We start from the raw sequence: 25,851 nt of genomic DNA on the forward strand, positions 1-25,851 counted from the left end.
TCCTTAAATTTCATGAAGCCATCTAAAAAATTCTTTAGACCTGTATTCTTATTAAGAATTGCTCTCACTTCACTGTGAATGTAGACTCTGCAATGAGATAGAGCCTATAAGCACATTGAAGATCTTGTTCTTACATAGAACAAAAAGGCAGGAACATTTTTATTTGAGATCTACTAAACTAGTTTCCCTGTCCTAAAACCTGAGTTTTTTCTTCTGTTTAAGTTCCTCCAACTTTATTTTCCTCATTATCTTTTTTTTTAAGTAATATATTTATTTTTGAAGAGTATAACACTAATATGCATCTTATAAAAATTAGAACAACACGGAAGTATACTACTTAGTGAAATCTGTAACCCAGTTTGGTATATTCTGTATCCTTTTAGAGATTTAAATGCATACAATAACAAAACAGTGATTGTGAGCCAGGTACAGTGCATTGTCTCATAAAATTCTCACAGTCTCTGAGATGGGGCCCCTGTTTACCAAAAAGCAAAGTTGAGGCTCACGGCTAACTGGTGACTTGCCTAAACATATTTCCAATAGATTGCTACTTAAGCAATCTGTGATAAATCGAGACGTATCTAACTATGTGTTCTTGTCTGATTATCTCCATGTAATAAATTTCCAAAACTGGAATTGCTTGGTCAGACAGTGTGCATGGTGATGGGACTTCCCTGGGGGTCCAGTGGCTAAGACTCTGCTCCCAGTGCAGGGGGCCCGGGTTCTGTCCCTGCTCAGGGAACTAGATCCCACATGCTACAGCTTAACAGTTCACAGGCCCCAAGTAAAAATCCTGAATGCCACAACTAAAGAACTCTCATGCCGCAACTAAGACCTGGCACAGCCAAATAAATAAATATTTTTTTTTAAAAAAGTGTGTACATTGAAATATTGGTTCATTTGGAGAAAGGTAGTTAAGAGCTTTGGGCTTCCCAGGTGGCACAGTGGTGAAGAACCTGCCTGCCATTGCAGGAGATGCGGGTTTGATCCCTGGGTCAGGAAGATCCCCTGGGGTAGGAAATAGCAATCCACTCCAGTGTTTTCACCTGGAAAATCCCAACGAACAGAGGAGCTTGGTGGGCTACAGTCCATGGGGTTGCTAAGAGTCAGACACTACTGAGCGTGCACACACACACCAGTGTTCACATTCCCACTGCCGACTTGCTGGCCACTCACTAGACTTAGAACTTCCTGGTGGCTCAGACGGTAAAGCATCTGCCTACAGTGCGGGAGACCCAGGTTCCATCCCTGGGTTGGGACGATCCCCTGGAGAAGGAAATGGCAACCCACTCCAGTATTCTTGCCTGGAAAATCCCTTGGACGGAGGAGCCTGGTAGGCTACAGTCCGTGGGGTCACAAAGAGTCAGACACAGACTTAACCTGAACCTCAGTTTGTTCTTATGTTAAGTGGAGCTGATAACAGAAACCTCTTGTGGCCATGAGGACTGAAAGAGATGATGAATGGTATGTCCCTGGCCAGTGTCCAACACATAGGAAGAGCAGTATATTTAGAAAGACTGGTCCCTGCTCTTACAAAGTTGGCATTTTAATGTGGGGGTAGGGGAGGGAACAGTGAAAGACTGGCAGTAAACAGATTAATGAACAGGAAAAAGAACAGTGCTATTCAGACAATTAAAGTGATGTGATAGGTAGATGGGTGTTTCCTGGTGGTTGCCAAGGGGGAAGGGGTTGATGGAGGAGGGATGGAGTGGGAGGTTGGGGTTAGCAGATATAAGCTTTTATATATAGAATGAGTCAACAACAAGGTCCTACTGTATTCAGTATTCTATGATAAACCATAATGGAAAAAAGTTTTTTTTTTTTTTTTTAAAAAGAATGTAGGGATTTCCCTGGTGGCCCAGTGGCAAAGACGCCATGCTCTCAGTTCAGGAGTCCTGGGTTTGATCCCTGGTCAGGGAACTAGTTCCCACATGCTGCAGTTAAGACCCGGCAGAGCCAAATAAATAAATAAATGTTAAAAAAAAAAAAAAAAAAAAAGAATGTATATGAATGTATTCAGTTGTATCCCTATCTGTACAGCAGTAATTAACAACATTGTAAATCAACTACACTTCCATTTTTAAAATTTTAAAAATTAAAAAAAAAAAGTGGGGGTCATAAATTGACTAAATACTGACAAATTGACCTGCAAAAAATTTCCTAAAATTCCATTCCCTCTGTGTATAGGCATGTTTCTTTTCTTCACCCTCACTAGCACCTTTCTCCTGATTTTAAACAGGGGCGTTAAGAGATTGTCTTAGAGACCTTTCTGTTCGTCTTCTAAGGAGCTTCACGGGCAGGGGGACGAGATAAGAAAACCAGCTGGTACCTCCGAGGAGTCCCTTCTGCCCCCTCTCCCTCTGAACAGTCCAGCACCAGCCCGCACAATCTCAGCCTCCCTTCGCCCTGCCCCTTCTGTGCCAGTTCCCGCCTGCACCGTGTAATAGGACTGGAAGCCGCCAGCGTTTTAGCCAATATCCATGTGCATCAACCGCCGCTGTCCCCCTCCGGAATTAGGCAGTGCCTGGGGGACAGGGGAGACGGCTGATTAAGCATCGCTTTTACTATACAAACAAGGCAGCTTTTAGAGACAAGCTGGTTTTTCCAAGCGAATTTGTTGGCAAGGATCTAGTACCTCCTGTGAGTTAAACCTACACAGAGGGCTCCGTGCCTCTTTCTGTTACAGTCAGACCCTCTCCTGCTTGGCAGCCAGGGGAGGGGGCCTGCCCAGCTCTGAACCCTACATCTGCTTCTGCCCCAGAGTCGGTGGGTAAGAAGACCTCCTTTGTTTGTTTGTAATGCATCTATGATTGTGTATTGTTTGTGGACCTGTTCGGTAAAGCCTTTCATCATCCCACACAAACTGTGTCATAAGAAACATTCTCTTCCTAGGTCTTAAGCTTGGAGCCGCAACATTAAATGATACAGCACATGTTAAATTACAGACCTCATTCAGGTCCTGTTTTTATTTCAGTTTTGTTTTTTTTATAGCAGTCACATGGTATTAGAATTTAATGTCTGATTCAAGCCTTAGAATAATATTGTGTAGCTTAAGCCCGTAGACAAATGGATTAAACGTCACTAGTTCTTAAAATGCGATTTCTTTTTAAGATCTTTTTAAACTCACTCAGCAACTTAAGTAAAACATCCCGAGGGCAACATGTGTTCGTGATTGGGTGGTGGGTGGGTCGGGGTGGGGGGGTGGTGGGGGGAGAGTCTGGGGGTGGCGTGGGGAGGGAATGTGTTCAGTGAAATTGTCCAGGAGCAAAGCACCGCTCACTTGAAGCCCAGAGATTTGTCATCCAAATATGTGCAGATTCCTGGTGCTATAAATAGTTTGAGCTCGAGTAAACAGCTTTCTTCCCCTCTAGCTGCGGTTTGGTCATTGTTCAGATGCCAGAGCTGCCCGGGGAGCAGGAGTAGCTTGCGCCTTACTCTTAGGCTGCCGTCAGCGACCGTGGTACCCAGGGCATGAGATACGGGGGGCCCCCATCCTTGGGCCTTTCAGTTCCCCACCTTCGCTTCCCACCCTGCCCCCGCCTGTCCTGCAGCTCTGCAGAGGCAGAGGAGCCCAGACCTGAGATTCCCAGCAGCTCTAGAAAGCCCCGGGGCCACCTGGTCGTTGACTGAAGTAGACTGAGGCAACACAGACGTTCAGTTTTCAGGGCAGAAGCACACACGACTCGTTCCCTTCTGTTGGAGCTAAGAAGAGCGGTGTGGTGGTCGGAACTGCCATGGGCTGCCGATGCCAGCAGCTGTCCCGCCGTGTGCCAGGCAGAGAGGCAGGCAGGCGGCTGACATTTCCAAAGCCCCACTGGGGACTCAAACAAAATGCTGCCGTTAGAGCAACTGAGGACATTCCACGGTTTATTACTCTACTTCCTTTGGAAAAAACAAGTCTCTCTCTCTCTTAGAATCCCTGCTGCAGCCACGTTCATCTGCTGTGGCTCTCATGTCAGATACCCACGAGGAGCCTAGGAAGATCTTGACATTTTGTTGTTGAGGGCGCAGGGGACAGAAATGCTAGCAAGGACCGGACTGGGATCAGGAATCCTGGGATCCTTGGGCAAGTTACCCAGCTTTTCTTAGCTTTAGTTGCTTCATCTGTCAGGTGAGGATAGTCCTGTTTCATGGAGTTGATGAGAAAATGGATGTAGCAGTACTTTCTGGATTGTCCTGAACGGTAGGCTATAAAGGAGAGATGGGGAAGTGGAAGTCTGGCCTTGTGGACTGTGTGACCTCAAGCCCATGAGCCTGTGCCTCTCAGCCTGTCTTTTTATCTGTAAGATGGTAATGTCAATACCTGCCTTGCAGCGATGTTGTGAAGATTAGCAATAACACATGTAAAGCTCTGACAAACGGCAGATAATAGATAAATGGCAGTCCTGGTGTTGTTACATTTCATGTGGAGATAATCACTCTGGCCACTTGAGGATTCTTCACCTGGAGAAACAGCTTCAGTTTGTAGATGTTGAGATTACCGAAAGGCCCTGCGAAATGCTCATGGCAATCAGTGGTAAAAATAGATAACATTTTTAAAAAATCAAAGTAATGAAATTATTAAAATAAAATCCTACAAGTCCAGAAAGGCATCAGTCTACTGCTTACTCCCTCACCTGACACAACCATTGAATTTTTCTGCTTTTAGCCCTTCAAGTGGTTTTTTTTTTTCCATTTCTCTAAATAAAATTACCTCTCTCACTTAAAAAAAAAATGTTTCATTTATTTTATTTATTTATCTTTGCCTGTGCTGGGTCTTCACTGCTGTGAGGGTTTTCTCTAGTTTCGGCGAGCGGGGGCCCCTCTGGTGGTGTGCGGCTTCTCTTGTTGCAGAGCGCAGGCTCTAGGGTGCTTAGGCGTCAGTAGTTGAAGCCTGGGGGCTCAGCAGTTACAGCTCCCTGACTCTAGAGCACAAGCTCAGTAGTTGTGACTCACAGGCTTAGTTGCCCCGTGGCAGATGGGATCTTCCCAGATCAGGGATTGAACCCCGTGTCTCCTGCATTGGCAGGCCGATTCTTGGCCACTGAGCCACAGGGAAGCCTTCTACTACTTAAAAAAAAAAAAAAAATTGTCAAAATGACATGTGCACACAGGTTTGCTTTGTTCTTTGTAAGGTCAAATATCTTTATAAATTTACACTAGAAAACAGTTGTCCCCTGCTCCCACCCCTTCTTCTTTCTCCCAAGAGCACACACTTTTGACCCTGTTAGCTGTTTGTCCTAGCATTTCTCTCTCTATATCTAAGTAGTATACAGCTGTCTCCCTCTGTTGTAAATTTTTTTATTATGGAAATTTTCAAACATGTCATCATAGAATAGTACAGTGAGTTGTCCTGGACCACTCATTGCTCAGCCCCAGGGTTCATGACCATTTTTGTTTCCCCTGTGCTAGTGGCCATTTTCCCCCTGCTCACAGATAATTTGGGCATAAATTCTAGACAACATTTCATCAATAACTATTTGAGCATGTATCTCTAAGAAAATAAGGACTCCTTTAAAAAAAAAAACTACACTGCCATTATTATGCAATAAAATAACTAGTAATCCGTTATTACTAGCAAAGATCTCCGATGAACTAAAAATATTTGTTTTTCAAATCAGATCCAGACAAGGGCCACATGCAGCCTTGCTGCTCTTTCTTTGTCAGTTTTCGACATTGCCTGTTGACTTCCTTGGCTGGCGCGTGAGGCCTTAGCCTTTGTTCAGACACCTCAGCCTCGCTCATATTCTTTTCTCCCTTTCCTCCCGGCAGCACAGTTTTTTGGTTAAATTCATATTCAGTGTTTTGAGTGTTACGGCACTGTAAATATTATTTACCACCAAGCCAATAACATTCTAATTATTTTTTTTTCTTTCTGTCTGATGGTTTTTCTGGACTTGCTGCTTCTGCTTTAATATGCTCAGTTTTCCTTGTTCCATCGGGCTGAATCTTTCCACACTTCCCGTAGTCTTTAAGTACAGTTTTTGGCAGGCTTGTCAAGGAGTTCCATGAGGTCCATTTCCCTGGAGCTTCCACCTTCCTGCTTTAATCAGGCTGGTGCTCCCCAGGCTCGAGAGTCAGCCAGGCCCTGAAGCCACCTGCTTCATCATCATCGCCATCATCCTTGACATGTCTTTCACCTCTCTTGTTAGATCCTTCTTGTCAAATTCTTACTTTTTAGTTTAAACCCTTGTTTAGGTAAATTTCTCCTCCAGAAGTTTACTGACAAAACCGTGTACAAGTAAACTTGTTCTAGGTCCTGGCAATTCTGAAAAAGTCTTTATTTTGCCTAGCTGAATATACATTCTATGTCCCGAATCATTTTGAACTTTTTTCTTGGAAAGCATTGCTTATTTTCTTCAGGCACCAGCATTGCTGGCAAGAGGTCTGATACCAGTTTGATTCTTTTCTATTGAAATAATCTGTCTCTCTATAAAGGTGTAGCTGTTTTTCCTTTTTGAATTCTGAAAGGTCAAGGCACTAGTCTTTTTTCATCCTCTTGGTGCTTTTTAAGCTTTTCAGTTTGAAGATGCAGTCTCCCTTTGTCTCTGAGAACTTTTCCTCATGATTTCTTAGATAACTTCCTGTTGTACTTTCTATTCTATTCTTTTTCTGGAATTCCTATTTAGTCTGACGTTGAACTTCCTGGATTGTTGTTCTATATCAAGATCCTTTTTTGTCCTATGAATATTTTTTCCCTATATTTTGAAAGATTTCCTTTTCATGTTTTCCAGCCCTTCTCCTTAATTGTCAATTTCAGTTTTCATGTTGTTAATTTCTAAGAGCCCATTTTTGTCTGTTTATTTTATGTTTTATGGACACAGGATCTTCAGAATCTCTCTGAAGACATAAGAATTTTTTTTTAGTAAAGCTTACCATTTGTCTGAACCTTTTTACTCATGGTGGAGTCTATTTTTCTCTTTATTTCAGTCTCTCTCTTGCTGTTGGCTTTCATCAGATGCCCTATGATAGTTTTTTCTTTCTGCCATTTATAGTCAATAATAAAAGCCTCCTTTTAGGAGTGAGGCCTTGAGTTCCTCCGGAATTGGTTGTCTGTTTGCCCCCAGAGACCCTACTGCTGCCTAGGAAGCTGCTGGAGGCTCTCGGTACAATCCTGAAGGGTACATCCTACTCTAGGGCACCGGATTCTGAAGGTCCTTTAAAAGTTAAAATAAGAATGCCCACTCTCTTACTCGAAGCCCTAGCTCACCCCAAGGCAGATCATTCCGTTTATTCAAAGAGCCCTCCCTTCTGCCTGGGGTTCTGCAGAGCTTGCTGACCCTCCGTGTGCTGCGGCTGTGTTGTGGGCAGCTGGCTGGCACAAGGGCTTCAGTGGGTCCCCCGATTTTCAGTCCTCTTCCCAAATCCAATTGATGCCCGCCGTCCCCAGTCCCAGAGCTTCCCTGGGCTTCCCACGTTTCCACGGGTGCTTTTCTGTCCCTGTGCTCTGGACTTCATCTTCTGTCATCCTGAACATCTTTTAGAAATTATTTGGAGTGAAATCTTTTGTTCTCTAATGATTCTAGCTGACAAGAGGGAAAGCCTGGTTTAAAGTTTAGAAGACATGGTACTTTTTTTTTTTAAACATCAAACAATTGCATTAAGGGCTTCCCTGATAGCTCAGTTGGTAAAGAATCCGTATGCAATGGAGGAGACCCTGGTTCGATCCCTGAGTTGGGAAGATCTGCTGGAGAAGGGATAGGCTACCCACCCCAGTATTCTTGGACTTCCCTTGTAGCTCACCTGGTAAAGAATCCACCTGTAATGTGGGAGTCCTGGGTTCGATCCCTGGGTTGGGAAGATCCCCTAGAGAAGGGAAAGGCTACGCACTCCAGTATTCTGGCCTGGAGAGTTCCATGGACTGTATAGAGTCCACGGGGTTGCAAAGGGTCGGACAGGACTGAGTGACTTTCACGTACGTACATAAGCCTGGACAATCCGGGATATGTGTGTGTGTTTAGAAAATATTTGTTGAGTTTCCTGTTCTGTACCAGTGAATGAAGGAGACATGTCATTGACCTTGTGGTGCCCACAGTACCTGTAACGTGTTAACAATAACCTGTGTTAGCAAGTTAGGAGAGAGAGGCAGAAGGTGCCTGGAGACACCGACGCGTGGGGGAGCCCACGTGGTTCAGAGGGAGACCTCCAGAAGGAACTGACGTTTAATCAGATCTGATGGCTAAGTAGCAGTTAACCAAAACAAGAGGGTGGGGGAACCTCCCTCGTGGTCCAGTGGCTAAGACTGTGCTCTCAAAGCCGGGGGCCCAGGATTGATCCCTGGCCAGGGAACTAGATCCCACATACCACAACTAACATTTCACATACCACAGCTAAAGATCCCACTTGTTGCGAGGAAGATCAAAAATCCTGCACGCCACAGCTAAGACCTGGCGCAGCCAAAAATGAAGAGAATAAATAAGTATTAAAAAAAACAAACAAACAAAAAAAGAAAAAACAAACAAATGGGTGGGGCCAATCAGATGCGTGTTCAACAGTGCAGTGTCAGAGAGAGCGCGCCTGAAGCCAACAGAAGGTCTTCCTATGGTTAGAGCACCAGACTGCTCAACCTCAGAAAATACCCCTGCCTTCTGGGGCCTGGCATTCCCCATCTCAAAAGTGAGGAGACCACATGCTCTTTTCAGCTCTAAAAGTCAACACGTCCAAGATTGTTTAACTCAGGAGTTGGAGATCACACCTCTCCCGCAACTGCTCCCATCTGAAACCCATCTCTTGCTAGGGGGAAGCAGGTCCTTAAGAAGGCTGGAAAAGGTAGGGAGGGGCAGTGTGGTGGCCGCATATCTTTTGGGGAGTTAACCGCCCGCGCCCCTGTTTTGAGTGATGGTGCAGTTCTTTCTGGGTTGGTGCCCCCAGGAGGTTAACAGGCTGTTCCTAGTGATAGAATGATGGGTCACCTTCCTTTTTTTCTTTTTTCCTGATCTTTTCTACTTTCCTATTTTTATTTTCTTTTTTACAATAAACAAGTATGATTCTAATTTGAAAGTAAACAAAATCTACTTTGATTTATTAAATCTCAGGCCATATGTTTCTCAATTGTATTTATCTGGAAAAAAGGGGAACTTACAGCTGTGTGGCATAGGGAATAAGTGCGTTTGAAACGGCATGACAGCTGAAACTGGCCTTTGAGTGGGTGAAAAGTTAATTGTATTTTAACAACACGTGTTTGGACTAGAGGGTAGGTGCTTGCGTGTGTGTTTAATTACTTACTCTTGTCCAACTCTGCGACTCCGTGGACTATAGCTTGCCAGGCTTCTTTGTCCATGGGGATTCTCCAGGCAAGAATACTGGAGTGGATTGCTTTTCCCTTCTCCCGGGGATCTTCTCGACCCAGGGATCGAACCCATGTCTCCTGCATTGCAGGCGGATTCTTTACTGTCTGAGCCACCTGGGAAGCCCAGAGGGTGGGTGGTTAGTGGTGGCCAGAATTTGTTCATTCACATCCTCCTTTCAACAGAATCCATCGGTTACATCTAAACAAGTTACTCAGGTGATCTGTGTCTGGAATTTTGTCCTGTGTCAAGTGGAGATAGTAAATATACCTGCCTCGTAGGATCCTTGTCGAGATTAAATGAGGTAATTTATGTAGAGCAGTTAGAATGTCATCTGATATATGACAAACATTCAGTACAAGTTTTTGTTATTTATGGATTTCCTTATTTTAATAAATGTCTTATAACATGTACAAAATGCTCATAAACTGGACAGAGCTTTTGCTTAAGAAGCTCAAATTCTATAGCAGAATAAGCTCTGTCCAGATATAAATATGCCTCGAAGGAGAAAAGCATAAGTCTCTTAAGAGAGAAACAGATCAAGTACTTAGAAAATTCAGGGAGAAATCCCTTCAGGACCAGGGGTGAGGGGATGGGAATTAAAGGCAGCTTTGGGGCCAAGGGGCTTCTGGGCCCTGCAAGCCAGCCCTGGGCGCCGAAGCTGCCAGTTTCCTTTATCCTCAAATGGGGCCAGTGGTGCTGGCTGGGGAAGTCCACCGAGTTCCTCCAGGCGAGCATTTAGAAGGCAGCAGAGGAAGGGGCTCAAGGAGACAGGTCTGGCCCAGGCAGCCCCGGCTTGGACCACAGGCTCCATCTCTTACTCCAGGGGGCCCTCTGGGCAGCCCGGCCAGTCCACCTCGGCACGCATCGGTTTCCACAACTGTTGAGAGGCCGTGAATAACTTTCCTGTTGCTGATTCAGGTAAGGATGCCATCCAGCGGGGGTTTTACAGCTCGGCGCGTGGCCCCGGTCCACGCAGCGTGTCCCCTGCCGTGGTCAGTAGAGGACAGACTGCGTGTGCCGATGTCATCACAGTTCTCTCTTCTTGGCTTCTGTCACAAATGGACGGTTATTCGGTCCGCAGGGCTCGTGTGACAGAATGCGTGTTGTCAAGGAAAACGCTATCTTTGTTTTTATGAATGAGCGCCTTCCTAGTATTTTTCGTTCAAGTGACAAACCGTGCTTCAGCGCGCCGAGGGTGATGTCAGTAGGCTGACCTGTCAGGATCTGGCCCCACTTCCTGACGCCCACTCAGATGTCTGGAATAAAGGCCCAGCCGAGCACCACCCCGCCTCCGGGCCCTGCACGCAGAGTGTGTCTGCGAGAACGTCAGAGGCTTTGTTCCTTACTCATCCTGACTTTCTAGACAAGCACCAGTCCTCCCCTCTGGCTTCCCGACATTCTTGACCTTATTCATTGTCACGTCGTGCTCAGGGCAGAGGGTGGTGGCACTGAGTCAGACTGAGAAAATGATGTCTTTAGGATGTGCCAGCTGATTTTTACAAGTGTTTTTGAACTTGTACTATGTGCTATAAGTCACCCAAGAACTTTGAAGGGGGAAAGCTGTTATTATTCTCATTTTCCATTGGGAAGCCAAAGCCCAAAGTAGGCAGGATCCTACTCAGGCAGAAGGTCCAGGGACGAGAAGGGAGCGGCCTCTCCCATCTGTGGACCGCCGCTCTCTGTGGGTGACCAGGCTGGCGTCCCCTGTATTCTCCCGCAGTCTCACACCAGCCTGTGGGCAAGCCTGCGGAGCGGCACACTCCCTCCTAACATACACTCTGTTTGCTGGAGCCTTTTCTGATTAACACCAGAGTTTTCTGAGCACTCATTAAAATTCTTGTTCAGTCACACACTGCCACAGCCTTCCTCCCACCTATAAATAGCTTCTTTCCCAACAGGGCCTAAGTCCCAAATGGCTTTAAGGCAAATCAGGTCTGCGTCTTTGAGGGGAGGAGCCCCTGAAGCCCAGACGTGCCTCAGGCCACACAGTATTTTGGTAGAAAAGCAGGTAAGCACCCCTCTTACCTAGCTGCCCAAGTGTTTCCTGTCAGCCAACAGCCTGACGACCTTTCCCCGTCCCAGGCCTGGTTGAACCCAGGAAGACTCTCCCTCCCACTGCTTCCCCACTGGTTTGAAGAAGCTTCACCTGTTTCCCAAAGTGGGGATGATCCCATTTAGAACTGAGGGCCCGGCTCGGCGGAGTAGCCGTTTTGGGAAGGAGCACTGGCTGTTGCGTGGCTTGTGTGCTGACCTCAGGAGGAGTTCAAAGACTCCATTTCCAAGTCTGGTCCTCTCCTCTTCAGCCGTGTGCCCTTAGGCACATCTCTTAACTTCTCTCTGTTTCATTTTCCTATCCAGGAAAAGGAGATTAGCAATGACCTAATTCTCCTCAAGTGAGAGTCAAGATTTTTTTTAATTTTTTTCTTTCATTATTTCTGGCCGTGCTGGGTCTTCGTTGCTGTGTCTGGTCTTTCTCTAGCGACGACTGCTCTTCGTCGTGGTGCACAGACTTCTTATTGTAGTGGCTTCTCTTGTGGAGCATGGGCCCTAGAGTGTAGCTTCAGTGGTTATGGCACATGGGCTTAGTTGCCCCTAGACATATGGGATTTTCCCAGACCAGGGATCAAACCTGTGTTCCCTGCATCGGCGGGCAGATCTTAACCGCTGGACACCCAGAGAAGTCCTCAAAGGAGAATCGTGTACAGCAAGTGAGAGCCACCATCTGTCGTCACTCATGTGGCCAAATACCTTCAGGTCCCTTTCATTTATTATTTCATTCTTAGTGTCCTCAAAATGGTGGCCCTCATATCCCATTTGGCAATTAAAAAAAGAAAGGTTCAGAGAAGTTAAGTCACACAGGAGTCAGAGCAGCTGCGTCCCTGGCTCCAAAATTGATGCTCATAATCGCTATACATGTCACATTGCTTCCCACTGTACATCAAAGCACAGAGGCTTTATTTGTCTTTCTTATCAAGCACTCTTCAGACGCAGGAGATTACTTATTATCTCTCGTAACCACGACTGTTTCATGTTAGTCCCTTAGGACAGTTAAATTCTCTTGCTGCTCTATCTTATCTCATAGTTTATGCTGCCTCTTTCCATGTCCCCCAGGACTTGTTCAGTGAATTCTTGGGGGTTTTCTCCCAGAGAAACTGTTCAGCTCCACCAGAAAGGGGGTTGAAGGGGCCTGAGCTGAACCAGGCATCTTGAGCAGTAGCCTCTGACCCCTCCAGGGTTCCTCCCTCCCTCAAGCCTGTGATCAGCCTCTTTGTAGTAAAGTTCCTTATGGTGAATTTGTTAATTAAGCTCATCCGTTACTGAATTCTAGAAGTGGAAGATACCAAAACTCTCATTTTATTGATGAGAAAACTGAGGTCCAAAGAGAGAGGTGACATGTGTGGGGTCATTCGTTCAGTTAGGAGCGTGTTGGGGACCAGAGCCCAGTTCCCAGGCAACAGCCCAGTGCCTGTTCTAAGCCTCCGGTGTGGACACGTGCCATCTTTGAAGAAAAGGACAGACTTGAGCCCTCTGTCCAGCACGCACCTAGGAAACTTTCTGGAGAAATTCCACAGCTTGGAAAATTGAGCAGGAAGAAAAAAGATGGGGACGGTACGCGGTGGGGGTGGGGGTGTGCGGCTCCCCACCCTAACTAGCGTTATCATACACCCAAGAAGTGAACTGGACCATGGCACAGCACCCTGGATCAGCCCAGGGTCAGCAGTGACCAAGAGGCAAAGGGATTCACGCCGGGAGCCCTGGCCCAGGGAGCGAATAGGAAGCCTTTTGTCACTGAGGCTGAAAATGGAAGGAAGGATGTTAGCAAACGTGCCAGCCCGGGATGCAGTTCAGCCCCCGCGGCTCATTGTCCGGAGGAAACTGATCTCTCCTGTGGACAGAGAGGTGGAAACTGAACCAGGGAGCTGAGTGGTTGACATCATCAGGCCGAGCATTGGGTTACAACAAATGGGGACTTACTTGGCCTGAGACGTGGGAAACACCCACTAAAACCTCGAAGTGCATTTCATTTAGGAGAGAGGGAGAGAGAGAGGGAGAGAGAGAGAGAGAGGGGCACGAGAGAGCCCGCCTGCCCCTGCTGGCCTGCCCTGCTAGTCTTGCTTACCCTCCGAAGGGAGGCATCCTGAATGCTGGCTCCTTAAATTCGACCTTCCCTTCTGACCGAGAACTGCTGGACTTGGAAGGAACTCTCTGCTCTCGTAAGTAGGACTTTCTTCTCTGCCGCCCCCACCCCCAGGGAGAAGCAGGCTGGGAGGCAGGGCTCTCCGGAGAGTTTGCTTTCCAGCCCGTTGGTCACCAAGTGTCTATTTTTATATTATGATATATTATTGCTCTGAAAACCATGGCTTTGTCTGAAACCGCCTAGGGCTAGAGTCTGAACTTCAAGGCTCACAGACAGGGCTCCAGTCAAACGCTGTCTTACTTTGTTTCCCAAAGAACTTGGGCAGAGTCGCTCAGGCTTTAAAAGCAGCTCCTTGCCCCAAATATAGATGAGGAAAGAAATCCTCCCTTAGAAACTGGTGTTTGGGGAAGCTTTTCTTAATTTATTTTTCCGCTGACCAAGGTGGGACCCCCAAATATCTTAAATATTTCTAGAGAGAAATGTCTCTGCCGATGAGAATTCTCCGTAATCTGCCGCTCTCAGAGGTAACAGGGGGTATTTTCAGTTTAAGAATCAGAGACGGTTAGATTTCATGATGTTACCTCATCACTTCTGCCCAGTGCTGCAGGAACTGCCCAGGAAACTCCAAGACAGAAATCTTTACCTTTGGCTTTCTGAGCTTTTAATTGCTTCCTTAAAAAAAAAAAAAAAAAAAAGTGCTGCTTATTCCTAGAAAATAAACACGACTGTGTAAGCCCTTGGGCATTTTCTCTGCTGGGTCCTGTCCTCAGGATTTTAAACCGAGGGAGGCACTCGGGGGGTGGGGGGGGCAGCCGTACCTGCGGGGGCTGAGCCGAGGGTTCTCAGGTGGCTGAAGATACAAAGCTTGCAGGTGCTGTGTGTGCTCCGCTCACCCTCCTCGCAGGTAAAAATGGTTGAAAAATCACAGTTAAAGAAGAAAGCCTCCAGCTTTAAAAAAGAAAAAAAAAAAAGCAAGAGCCACTATATAACAGAATGGCCACCCAAGGAAACTGTGGGGCCCTGGGCAGGTGTTTTATCCTCTGGACCTCAGTTCCCTTGTTTGTACCTAAATGAGGGGCGAAACCAGATGAGCACTCCATCTGAACAACCTGCCTTTAAACCATGAGGGTCCGCTGTCCTGCGGATGTTTTCCCATAAGTAACGCGCTACAGAACCAGGAGCTGCTGTTGGTTGAATCCACGGATGCAGGCCCAGGATGCTGCGGACACGTGGATACAGAGGGCCGACTGTAAAGTCACACTTGGGTTTTCAACTGCCCAGAGGATCGGTGCCCCTCACCCCTGTGCTGCTCAAGGGTCAGCTCTGTTCCTAAATTTAGCCTGAAAGAAACCACCAAAGCCCTTTCCCCTTTGAGGAGAGCCCTTAGGGCTCGAGGAACAAAGGGCCCTTGGTTGTCAGCATCCCGGAGTGGGTGAAAACTGGTGCCTGTAGGAGAACTAAAAGAGGACACCAAATAGGCACTGTGGTTACTTGCTGAGTTTAAATTCTGCCAGAGTTTGTGCTCTGGAAGGAGAAATCCTCAGTGTATGTGCGTGTATACCGGGGAGCGAGGAGAAAAAAGAAGCAACAGTGAGTACTGAGCGCCTGGTGAGAGCCAGGCTCTGTTACGCTCACCCTTTCACAGAACGCCAGGCGGTCGGTGTCAGTATTCCCCAACTCCACCGACAGGGTCACTCTCCACTGTGTGTTCCCGTGTTTTCCTGACCTCCTTCCTGGGTTTACCCGAGCTGTGAGACCGAATCCTAACCTCTCGACCGTCAGGGAGTCGCACCTGAGCTGTGCTGGCGTGCCATCCCTTCACTGCTTCCGCTGGACCGCAGGCCTCGTCTCCTCGTTGCCTGGTAGAGAACTTGGGATATAGGTACAGAAGAGACACATCATACTCGATTTCAACTTCAGGCCCGCTGTCCCACTCGCTAGCTTGGCCAGCGAGAGGGAGGAGAGGAGAGGGAAATTCCTGTTTGCCTTCCTCCCCTCTCTTTCACCTCGACACAGTCCGCACTGCTGCAGAGAAACGGGGCATGAGTGTGCCTGCTCAGTCGCTTCAGTCTGACTCTCTGCAACCTCGTGGACCGTAGCCCGCCAGGCTCCTCTGTCCATGGGATCCTCCAGGCCAGGATGCTGCAGTGGGCATTGCAGGGAAAGGTTGGCCAGGGCCAAAGTACAAAGAAAAGCAAAAGAAGCTGTCAGGTCTTGGACTTTGGGTTTCCAAGGCTCCAGGTCTTGGCAGTTGAAGGGTTTTTCTTCTCTTTAAGAGCCTATCAGAGACCCTAACCCTAGGAAGATGCAGTATTTAAGACTATTTGGGTTAAGACCATATTGCAGTCCATGTGGTTGCAAAGAGTTGGACATGACTGAGCAACTGAACTGACTAGATTAAGATCGTGGCGAATTGGAGGGCTCGTGAAGCCCCTTGGCAGATCTGAGAGCTGCAGCGTATCTCCTCCCAGCAGCTGAGCCCTTTGAAAGTGGACCGTTGCCGCCAGGGCACCGCCCCGGGGTGTGAGCACCATCCCAACCTCACCCAGGACCTCGAGCCCCCAGGGACCCGACACTTGAGCTGCTTAAAAAGTCCGTCCCTCTCCTAGGCTGGTGGTGAGGAGGAGGTGATACCGTGGAAGGAAGGTACCTGGTTTGCGTTTTATTTTTGTTGAATGTGAATGCTTGCCTGGTCTGTCTGGTGCTCTCTAGGCTCCTGCCTGGCGCTTGGCCCCTGTGGGCACTTGTATTTGTGGCCCCCGGGCTGACTGGTGTCCCCAGTGCCTGTCTGTCATCTTAGACAGTCTAGGGTTCCATGAGAGGTTGAGCCATCTCGGAGAGATTCCTCCCCACCCCCCTTCTTTTCTCAGAAATGTGGGGTCACAATTTTACCTACCTCAGGGGGTGCCGGGGCTTCCCTGGAGGCTCAGCAGTGAAGAATTTGCCTGCAGTGCAGGAGATGGGGGTTCGATCCCTGGGTCTCCAGGGAAGATCCCCTGGAGAAGGGAATGGCTACCCACGCCAGTATTGTTGCCTAGAGAAGCCCATGGACAGAGGCGCCTGGCGGGCTACAGTCCACGGGGTCGCAGAGAGTCGGACACAACTGAAGCAACTTAGCAGGCAGGCAGGGGTGCCATGAGGACAAAGCAGCTTAAAGCTCACAACACGCTTAGTTGACTTAGTAATATGTGCTCAGGATTAGCCGCTTTATGGTTTCCAGAAAGAGAATGTTAGCTGACATCCTAGGATGTGAGCTGGCATCCCCTGGCCCCTCAGTCCCAGGATGGCATTTGTGTGAAGAGCCGGAAGTCATCTCTGAATTCCTCAGTCTTCACACACACACACACACACACACACACACACACACACACACACACACACACACACACACACACACACACACACACACACACACACACACACACACACACACACACACACACACACACACACACACACACACACACACACACACACACACACACACACACACACACCCGCCAAGATGGCCCTGGGGCCGCCATGCTGGCTCTTTAACCCGAGCCCCAGCACCATTTCCTGTCACCCACTGAAGTGCTGAGGCCAGAAGCTGAAGTGGGTGCTTTTTCCTGACACCAGAGGTCCCCGGTCCACCCAGCGACCAAAGGGAAAAGCTGGTGGCAGGCGTTCCTTTCTGAGCATAAGGGGCAGCTGAACTCCCCCAGTCCACTCCACCAGGCTTTCACGAGCGGCCAGGAGTGATTCCTAAGTGGAGACAGACGTGGAAAGTCTAAGGTTCTCGGAAACAAGTCATCAATCAGGACCCAAGGCTGAGCTCACTACCTCCTGGAAATCTTTCAGAAATGCCTCATGAAAACTTTTAAGTACTGCCCCTTCAAAGAATGGTTTCTTTGGGAGTTGCACTCAGCTGCCGCGCTAAGTGATTCTGAATTGCCGATGATAATAAACGCATCCGCTCTGACCGGAGGAGGCCAGCATCTCCTAACTGTAAATGTAGTCTCTCATCTTCCAAGAAATTGCTGTCCTTCAACTTGGCTCTTCCGAACTGGATAATGGACCTTCAGGGCACTCGAATAATGAAGCATTTGGTTGCTAATGCATTCTTACTATGTCCCGGGGACCTGGGTCTGTTATTTTGTTTAGTACTGTATGGCTGTGGGCCCTGCCAGTCAGGGAACCGTGCTGAGGGCTGGTGGGCCCTGAGCTCGAGGCTCAAGGAACAGGCTGATGCGGAGACAGTCTGGTGCAGTTCTCAGAGCATCGTGAGGACAGGCAGATGAGTGAATAATTATGGCGGATCAGCAGCAGGTGGAGGAGGTCCTGGTCCTGAGCTGGGTTGATTACCCCCACGCTCCCCTCCACTTCCTGACGCCCAGAGCTGTGCCACCCCTTGCCTTAAGGAGAAATGAGAGCTGCTCCTGGTGAAGCCTTCACCCCCAGCACCTTCCTATCCCCCAGGGTTTCAGAGGATAGAAAGGAACTCGTCACGAAAATGCAACGGCCCCAACTTAGAGGACACGGAATCCTCGGGATGGGTGATTCTGTCGTCTAAAATCACCACTAGGCTTTCTGTTGGTTTGTTTTTACAACATTTATTATGGCTTTTTTTTTTTTCCGGATTACAAAGTTAGAATACCTTCATGGAAGGATAAGCTAGATCTAGTGGCTCAGCCGGTAAAGAATCTGCCTGCAACGTAGGAGACTTCCTACAATGCAGGAGACATGGGTTCAATCCTTGGGTTGTGAAGATCCCCTGGAGAAGGAAATGGCAACCCACTCTATTATTCTTGCCTGGGAAATCCCATGCACAGAGGGGCCCAGCAGGTACAGTCCATGGGGTTGCAAGAGTGGGACACAACTTTGCGACTAAACCACCCCCATGGAAAGGAAAAGCTAGACAGTATAGAAAAACATACTGAAATCATCACCCAGTAATTTCAGTTCTCTGAGTTTTAAATAAGACATGGTGAGGTCAAAGAGCATGAATCTTTTAGGTCTCCGATCCACATTTACAGTTAGCCACTGGGAAGTTTTCACCTGTGTGAGTTCCCATTCGCAATCCATGGTTTTGCCCCCATCCCCTTCTTAGGCGCACACCCGCTGCATCGGGAGTTGAGCTCATTTTACTCTCTCCCCGGGCAGAGTCCCTGTTTGTGTATCTCAGAGGTGCTCAGGTTCTCTGTTGCTCTCCCCTTGGCGGGGGGAGAAACCAGGTCTGCCGTCGGTTAAGGACCCCAGCTTTCCTTCGTATTTTCCTGTATGGATGTGTGAATGCACCCATCATTAAGAACCCTTGTGTTTTCAGCATTAGGGGCAAGGTGCTGGCGGCAATACCAGGGTAAGTGAGACTTGTAAGTAGCTCCCAGCCTGATAGGAAGAAAAACTCTTAACATGTGTGATCACGTGCCCCAAGAGAGGGCTAGTGCTATGGAAGCCTGACAGAGCAGCATTTAAGCCGAGCGTTCGATTCATTTCAGGAACTCTTTCACGTATCCAGCCAGTATTTATTGAGCACCTAATATCCGCTAGGCACTGGGCGAGTTGGTAGTTGGAGAGTGCTGCACAGAACAGCCATGACCCCTCCTCACCTGTAGCGTCCAGGACTGATAGTGGTGTTGTGAAACACCCAGGACGAGTGAGGGGTGCGGAGGAGTGTGTGGTCAGGGCAGGTCTGCCGCGAGAGGTGGTGTTTGAACCCAGATGAGGAGTCGGTTATGCTGAGAGCTAAGGCGGGAGCAGGGGGCTGGGGCGCAAGGGTGCTGCGTTCTGGGAAAGACTGTTCCAGATAGAGAGGGGAACACCGGTGAAAGGGCGGAGGCAGGAATGTTGGGGAAACTGAAAGGAGGCCGGTGGGGCTAAAGCCTAGAGGGGAAGGCAAGAGAGAAGATGGAGGCAACGCGGACGGGACCCAGGAAGGATTTTCCTTCTCTTCTTCAGCAGCTGCATTCCAGTATATGAGCAAAATTTATCCCTGAGGTGGCATAGAATAGTCCTCTTGGTCTCTAATTTTTTCAAAAGGGGCAGGAAAAGTCTGGTATTCCCAAGAGCCAGTGTTTTCATTCATTGGCTTGCCTGTTAGTTCCCTTTCTCTCTGATTTCAAATGTGAGCTCCCGACTGGACTTGGGTTTGGAGAACAGAGTTTGTGTTGCCATTCTGTCACCAACATGCTGTGTGACCTTAAAAGATCCTTAACTTCTCTGGGCCTCATTTTCATCTCCAAAGGAGGATGATGCTGATCTGATCCCAGGTCATTGTGAAGATCGAAAAAGATAAAGTATTTTAAAGTGCTTTGTAAAGTACGAAGTCTTATAGACACATGCGGTATCATTATTATTTCAGTGAAAGATTTCTTATTAGTGAAATGAAATAAAATTAAGCTAAAAGCAAAGCCCGGCACCAGGAAAAGGCAGACTGGACCCTTCCAGGTAACCCGGAAGCGGCAGAGTCCACATAGGGGGCTCGCCCTCCAGAGCTGCTTGTGAGTGCTGTTCTTCTTTCCTCTTTCACTTCATCCATTGGAATAAACCATCTCCTTCCTTTCTGCTTCCGTCAGAATGGGTCACAGAACAATCCATTTCACTTCTCTGGATTCCGGGACCCATTTGATATCGAAGCCAGAGAATCTGCTTGGAGGCCACGACAGCCTTGTGAGCACAGCCGCTGCGGTTTACTGGGCCCTGGTTCCCGGCAGACACAGGCGCCCGGGAGTGCATTTATTTGGGTTTGGGGAGGAAGGTAACTGGGGGCAGGGAGCCACAGAAAACAGTCAACGGTGCGGAACCAGCCCACACACCACCTGAGCAGGGCAGTGGATTTTTAAAAGGGGAGCTTTTTTTTTTTTAAGTAAAATAAAACACATAAATGCTTAGGGGAAAAAGTGCACCTTTTCCCCATCTCATGAAGCTTTTAAAAATGTCTTCCAGGGGATTCCCCTGCTGTCCAGTGGTAAAAACTGGGCGCTTCCAATGCCCAGGGCGCGGGTTTGATCCTTGATCAAGGAACTAAGAGACGACATGCCTCAGAGCATGGCCCCCAAAAAATGTTTTTTAGATAAATTGTCTTCCAGCTGTTAAAATGATAGGTTGGAAGACCGGTTCTATTTGGCCAAAAAAACAAAAGTGAGAGGAAGTACAGTTAACTGTGCCATGTAAAGATGAACGGGTGGCGTGTGACATAGTTCGCTGTGCTGTATGGCTCTGCGCTCGTGTGGTTATTTCTTTGTTGTTGTTTTTGCTTTCTTCATTGATTTCCCCTGGAGATGCATGTGCTTATTGTAACTAACTGAACAATTTGAAGATGTATACAGAGAAAGTTTATAATCTCTCCTCTCCTCCTGCTCCCCATTTCCATCCTTCTGAGATAACCAGGGTAGTTAGTTTGGTGTACATCCTTCCATACCTTTCTCCGAGCTCCCGTGTAGATGGATATTTTGTATATGTATGTGGTTATTGTGTTTTGTCAGAAGTGGGATTGTACTTTGTTATTTTACAGTTTATTTTTCCCACTAAATAATGCATCCTGTGTAGGTACAAATCCAGTTCACGCTTAAATAACTTCAGGGCTATAGATCTAGAGGTACCACAATATATTCAACCAGTTCTCCTTTGGCAGATACTCGAGTTACTACCATTTTTTCTTATTAAAAATCTTGTTGCATTAAATATCTTCATGTACATATCTTTCTTCACTGGTGCTTTTACTTTTATAGATTATATTTTCAAAAATAGTATTGCTGGGTTAAAAGGTATTCATACTTGATATCTTGGTTGATAATATAATCCTACTTTACAAAGAGTTCTAATAGTTTACGTTCTCCCCAGCCACATGTGAGCACTTCCATTTCCCTAAGTCTTTACCAGCATTAGGAACTCTCTCTTCTGTCCATCTCTCCCTCCATCTCTCTTGTTTTATTTGTGACCAAGCTGATGGGGAAATGGCATCTTACTTTTGTATATTCTTTAGTGAGATTGAGCATTGTTGCATGTTAAGTGATCTTTTCACTTTCCTCATCTGTGAATTTCCTTTGCCCATTTTCCTATGAATTGTTTGCCTTTTCTCAGGCACATGTAGGAGCTCTTAATGTGTTTATGTATTAAAGATCCCATATGTGTTGCAAATATTTTTCCTAATCTATTATTTATTAATTTGTTTCCGTATTGCTCTTCATAGTACCTGAATTTCTTGCCTTGTTTAGGAATAATTTCCCCACCTCAAAGTTACATAAATATTTTAATAAATGTTCTTCTAATACTTATATGGCTTTCATTAATTTAATCCTGAACCTTTAATCCCTTTGGAATTTATGTTTGTGCATAGTGAGGAGTAATGATCAGACTTTGTTCTAGATAGGCCAGCAGCATTTATTAAATATACCATCTTTTCTGTTTTGTATTTAAACCCATCTTTGTCATTAATAAGTTCCTTTATGGTGTGTTTCTGAACTTGGTATTCTAGCCCACAACCTATTTGTCTATTCTTGTGTTAATTCTGTATCTTTTTATTATTATGTCTTTATAGTAACTTTTTAAAATTTTAAGACAAATCCTCTGTTTACCTTTTATAATTTTCTTTAGTCCTTGGCTAATTTTCTTGAATACTTAATTTGGTCACCTCATGCGAGGAGTTGACTCATTGGAAAAAACCCTAATGCTGGGAAGGATTGGGTGCAGGAGGAGAAGGGGACGACAGAGGATGAGATGGCTGGATGACATCACCGACTCAATGTACATGGGTTTGGGTAGACTTCGGGAGTTGGTGATGGACAGGGAGGCCTGGCGTGCTGCGATTCATGGGGTCGCAAAGAGTTGGATACGACTGAGCAACTGAACTGAACTGAACTGATTCCATATGAACTTTAAAGTAATTTTTTTCATTCCCCCATCCAAGAAACCTATTGGTATTCTTATTGGAATTTAATTAAGATTATATAGTAATTTGGTAAGGATGGCATTTTGGGATAACTAGACTTTTCTACCCAGGAGCATACTAACTGGTTTGGACTCATGCGTTCTATTTCTATATTTTGTTGTTTTTAAAATTTCAGTATACATCATGGATGAGTTATCTAAAATAAAATAGCATTTCTTTGTCCTGAATAATCAAGGACCTTGGAATATTTATTTCTGATTTCAGTTCCATCTTACATGTTATCATTGTCAAATACTGTCAAGTTTGTTTTTATCTCCTCGTTTAGCTTTGTTTCACTCAGTCAGTACTTATTTAAATGTACCCATATTCTTACTGCTTTTGCTCACTGTTGATCCTAAAATCACACTGATACTCTGTGTTCATTTTCTCTTCTACTGGAGAATGTTTTGGAGTCTGTCAATGGTAAACTTGCTTAGTCTTTGTCCAAAAATGTCTTTTGCCCTTACTCTTGATACTTTAGCATTTAAATAGCATGTATAATGACTATGAAAGATGTATGTGCCTCTAATGAAAGTTTTCAGCTGCAACAGAAACAGTTCATGTAAAAATTGAAAGCCTTTCATTCCTCTCCCCTCGGTTTCTGAGTCCCAGGGGGAGCTGCTGTTTTTGGTTTGCTGTTTGCCTTTTTCTAATATAGATACAAAAGTGTGTATATACACAAATGCTGTACTTTTTTTCTAAGGATAAACAGTCATGTTCATTTTTAACTAAACAGATAGTAGTATATACAATTTTACACTTTTTTAAACACCAGAGTATGTACATTTTCCCATGTCAGTACAACAAAATCTCCCCTGCTGTTTGTAGTGGCTGTATAGTTCCTCCCTGCGTTGATATCATAATTTAACTCTTTTTCCTAGGAACTTGTTTCCTCTTTTTTTTTTTTTTTTACTTTTACACAATATGTTTTACTGGACATTTTTTTTTTAAACTTATGTGAACCTATTTATAGGATAAATTTTCAGAGGTTTGAGTGAGCCAAAGGATGTACACAGTTAATAGACTGATAGATATTGTTAACTTGTATTCGTAAAAGATTGCTTCAGTTTACAGCCCTAGGGGATGTCTGGCTCTAATTTTTGTTTTTCTTCTGGTTCCTTAGAATTTCCACATTGATTAGTCAACAGTGGAAAATCTGAAGAGATGCGAGCAGGAAAAAGAAACTAAACCAGGTGGGTAGTCCCATTGTTCGTACCACTCTGCTGTAGCATCACGAGTGTTTGCCTGAATACTTTTACTTCCGTTTGAAGAAGGAAAAGGAATCGCTTCCAAATGAAATCAGAGAGGACTCGGTGTCCCGTGAGGGAAAGGCAGGATGGCCCTTTTCAGAAGTTACGTAAAATTGCGCTGCAGTTTCAGTCATGATTCCATTTACACCGTTTCTCTGATGCTATAGAGAATCAGAAAGACAATTTACCTCGGTGGCTTACAAGAGAATGGGTTTCTTCAACCATCTACTTAAGCAGATGGAATCATACGCAGGAGTTATTAGCAAATCTGGGTGCGATGCCAACTTCCCCATCTACCAGTTGTTTGTTGTAAAAGTATTTTCATAAAGACCAGGGCACATGATGGGGATTTTAATACTGTGGTACAGAAGCAAAAGCAGGCAAAACCAAGCCCAAAGAAGCAAGTACAGCCCAGTGATCTGATGAGGAGAGATGGTGCGGGTCCCTTCCAGCTGGAAGAAGAATGCAGTTCATAGATCCTCTGCCTGGAAGTATGGCTGCTTGGGTCAGTGTTCGTATCTTTATGGTATCTAAACATTTTTTAACAGCCTCTGATCCGTGGCCCACCCACCTCCCTTGCCCCCAACTTTTCTACCCCTTTCCAGCTCCATCTTCTTGCATTTGGGCAGAATCTCCATTTTTTATTTCACTGTCCAAGTCCTAGTAGTCCTGGGAGTTTGGGGGATTTCCAGCTCCTTCGATTTCCCTCTCATGGCCTGGCCTGCCTCTAGCACCACTCCTAAGATTCCTCTTCTGTTGGCAGAGAAAGGATCTTATCTGGCAGGCAGCTGCCCTGGGTCTGAAACTCCCCAGCTGCTTATCAGCAAGGCATTTGGGCCTTGCCCTGTAGCAGCTTCCCAAGCCACCAGGCTTGTGTCCTGTTCTGACTCGATGACGCCGGGAAGCCCCTGGATGCAGATGTTTGCAGTGACTCGGATGCGGCAGCCAGCTCCCAGGACTGTTTATCTGGCCAGGGTCAGAGGGCCTTCTGTTCCAGTTGCTGTGGGAGCACTGGGACCTAGCCACTGAACCTTGAGGATGCTAGGGTTATGTGAGGTTTAGAGCCAACCTATTTAAACAGGCTTCTTCTGGGATTCAAGATTTTCCTGTAAACATGGGTACAGTTTTGTATATATACACACACACACTCTCCTAGGCTAAATATCTATAGCTTTCTTCGGATTCTCAGATGTGTCTGTGACCTCTGTATGTTAAGAATCAGTGGTCTAGAGAGGGGCTTCCCTGGTGGCTCAGTGGTAAAGAATCCACCTGCTAATGCAGGAGACGTGGGTTCAATCCCTGATTTGGGAAGATCCCCTGGAGAAGGAAGTGGCAATCCACTCCAGCATTCTTGCCCGGGAAATCCCATGGACAGAGGAGCCTGGCGGGCTCCAGTGCCTGGGGTTGCAAAGAGTCGGATACGACTTAGCGACTGAGCACGCACACATGGTCAAGAGAGAGCCCCAAGTGTTTCGGGGTCCTGGGTCTCCTTAGGCACCAGCATTCCTTATGCCAGGATATCTTGGGCGACCTCATCTAGGTTTTTCTGTTTAGGGGTGAACTGGGACAAACTAGCTAATATCGCTGGAGCTTACAGCCATCTGATGGCATGTCCCAAAGTCTAATCACAAAATTGCACCCCAGCCCCTGCTTCATCTCACTGAGCACACTTTGGGGGTTTTCTGGTTTCTGAGTCTATGGCTCAGAGGGGCGTTACAGCAGTGGGAACAGTGCTCTTTCTGTATGCTCAGGCGTGTCCAACTCTTTGCGGCCCCGTGGACTGGAGCCCGCCAGGCTCTTCTGTCCATGGGATTTTCCAGGCAAGAATACTGGAGTGGGTTGCCATTTCCTCCTCCAGGGGAACTTCCCAACCTAGGGATCGAACCTGAGTCTCCTGCATCTCCTTCCTGAGCCACCAGGCTTGTATCCTGTTCTGGCTCAGTGCCACTGGGAAGCCCCTGGACGCAGATGAATCTGCAGGCAAGTTCTTTACTGCTGAGGCACCGGGGAAGCCAGCCAGTGGGAACAGTGTTGATGGATAGCTGAATTTCAGTCTGGTTTACCACCACCAGGAACAGCATCCAGTGCTTTGTACACCCTATCTTATTTGATCATCACAACTTCCCATGTAGGTTGAAGCTCTTATTTTACGTGTGGAGAAACTGAAACACAGAAAAATCTTGTAATTCACCAGGGGTCACACAGTCAGTAAGTGGTACATGACCCAAGTACATGAGGTTAACCACCAAGCCTTATGGTGAGAGTAAATTCACCGATTTTAGAAAA

At 46.6% G+C, this 25,851-nt stretch overlaps 1 protein-coding gene across 4 annotated transcripts in view; it reads left to right on the forward strand.

The window, feature by feature from the left end:
• PKIG (cAMP-dependent protein kinase inhibitor gamma) overlaps positions 1-25,851 on the forward strand; it is a 77,484-nt gene that overhangs the window by 31,584 nt on the left and 20,049 nt on the right. Inside the window, exons 1-2 of one of the 4 annotated variants that reach the window (XM_043883198.1) lie at positions 2,540-2,770; positions 23,439-23,508. The gene's annotated coding sequence lies outside the window, so the exon portion shown is untranslated. Of the gene's footprint in view, positions 1-2,539; positions 2,771-13,202; positions 13,484-23,438; positions 23,509-25,851 lie in introns of those variants that run through there. The other 3 variants (XM_043883197.1, XM_043883195.1, XM_043883196.1) reach the window with 3 other exon arrangements.

Source organism: Cervus elaphus, chromosome 23 (assembly GCF_910594005.1).
Source record: "Cervus elaphus chromosome 23, mCerEla1.1, whole genome shotgun sequence".
NCBI classification, from domain to species: domain Eukaryota; kingdom Metazoa; phylum Chordata; class Mammalia; order Artiodactyla; family Cervidae; genus Cervus; species Cervus elaphus.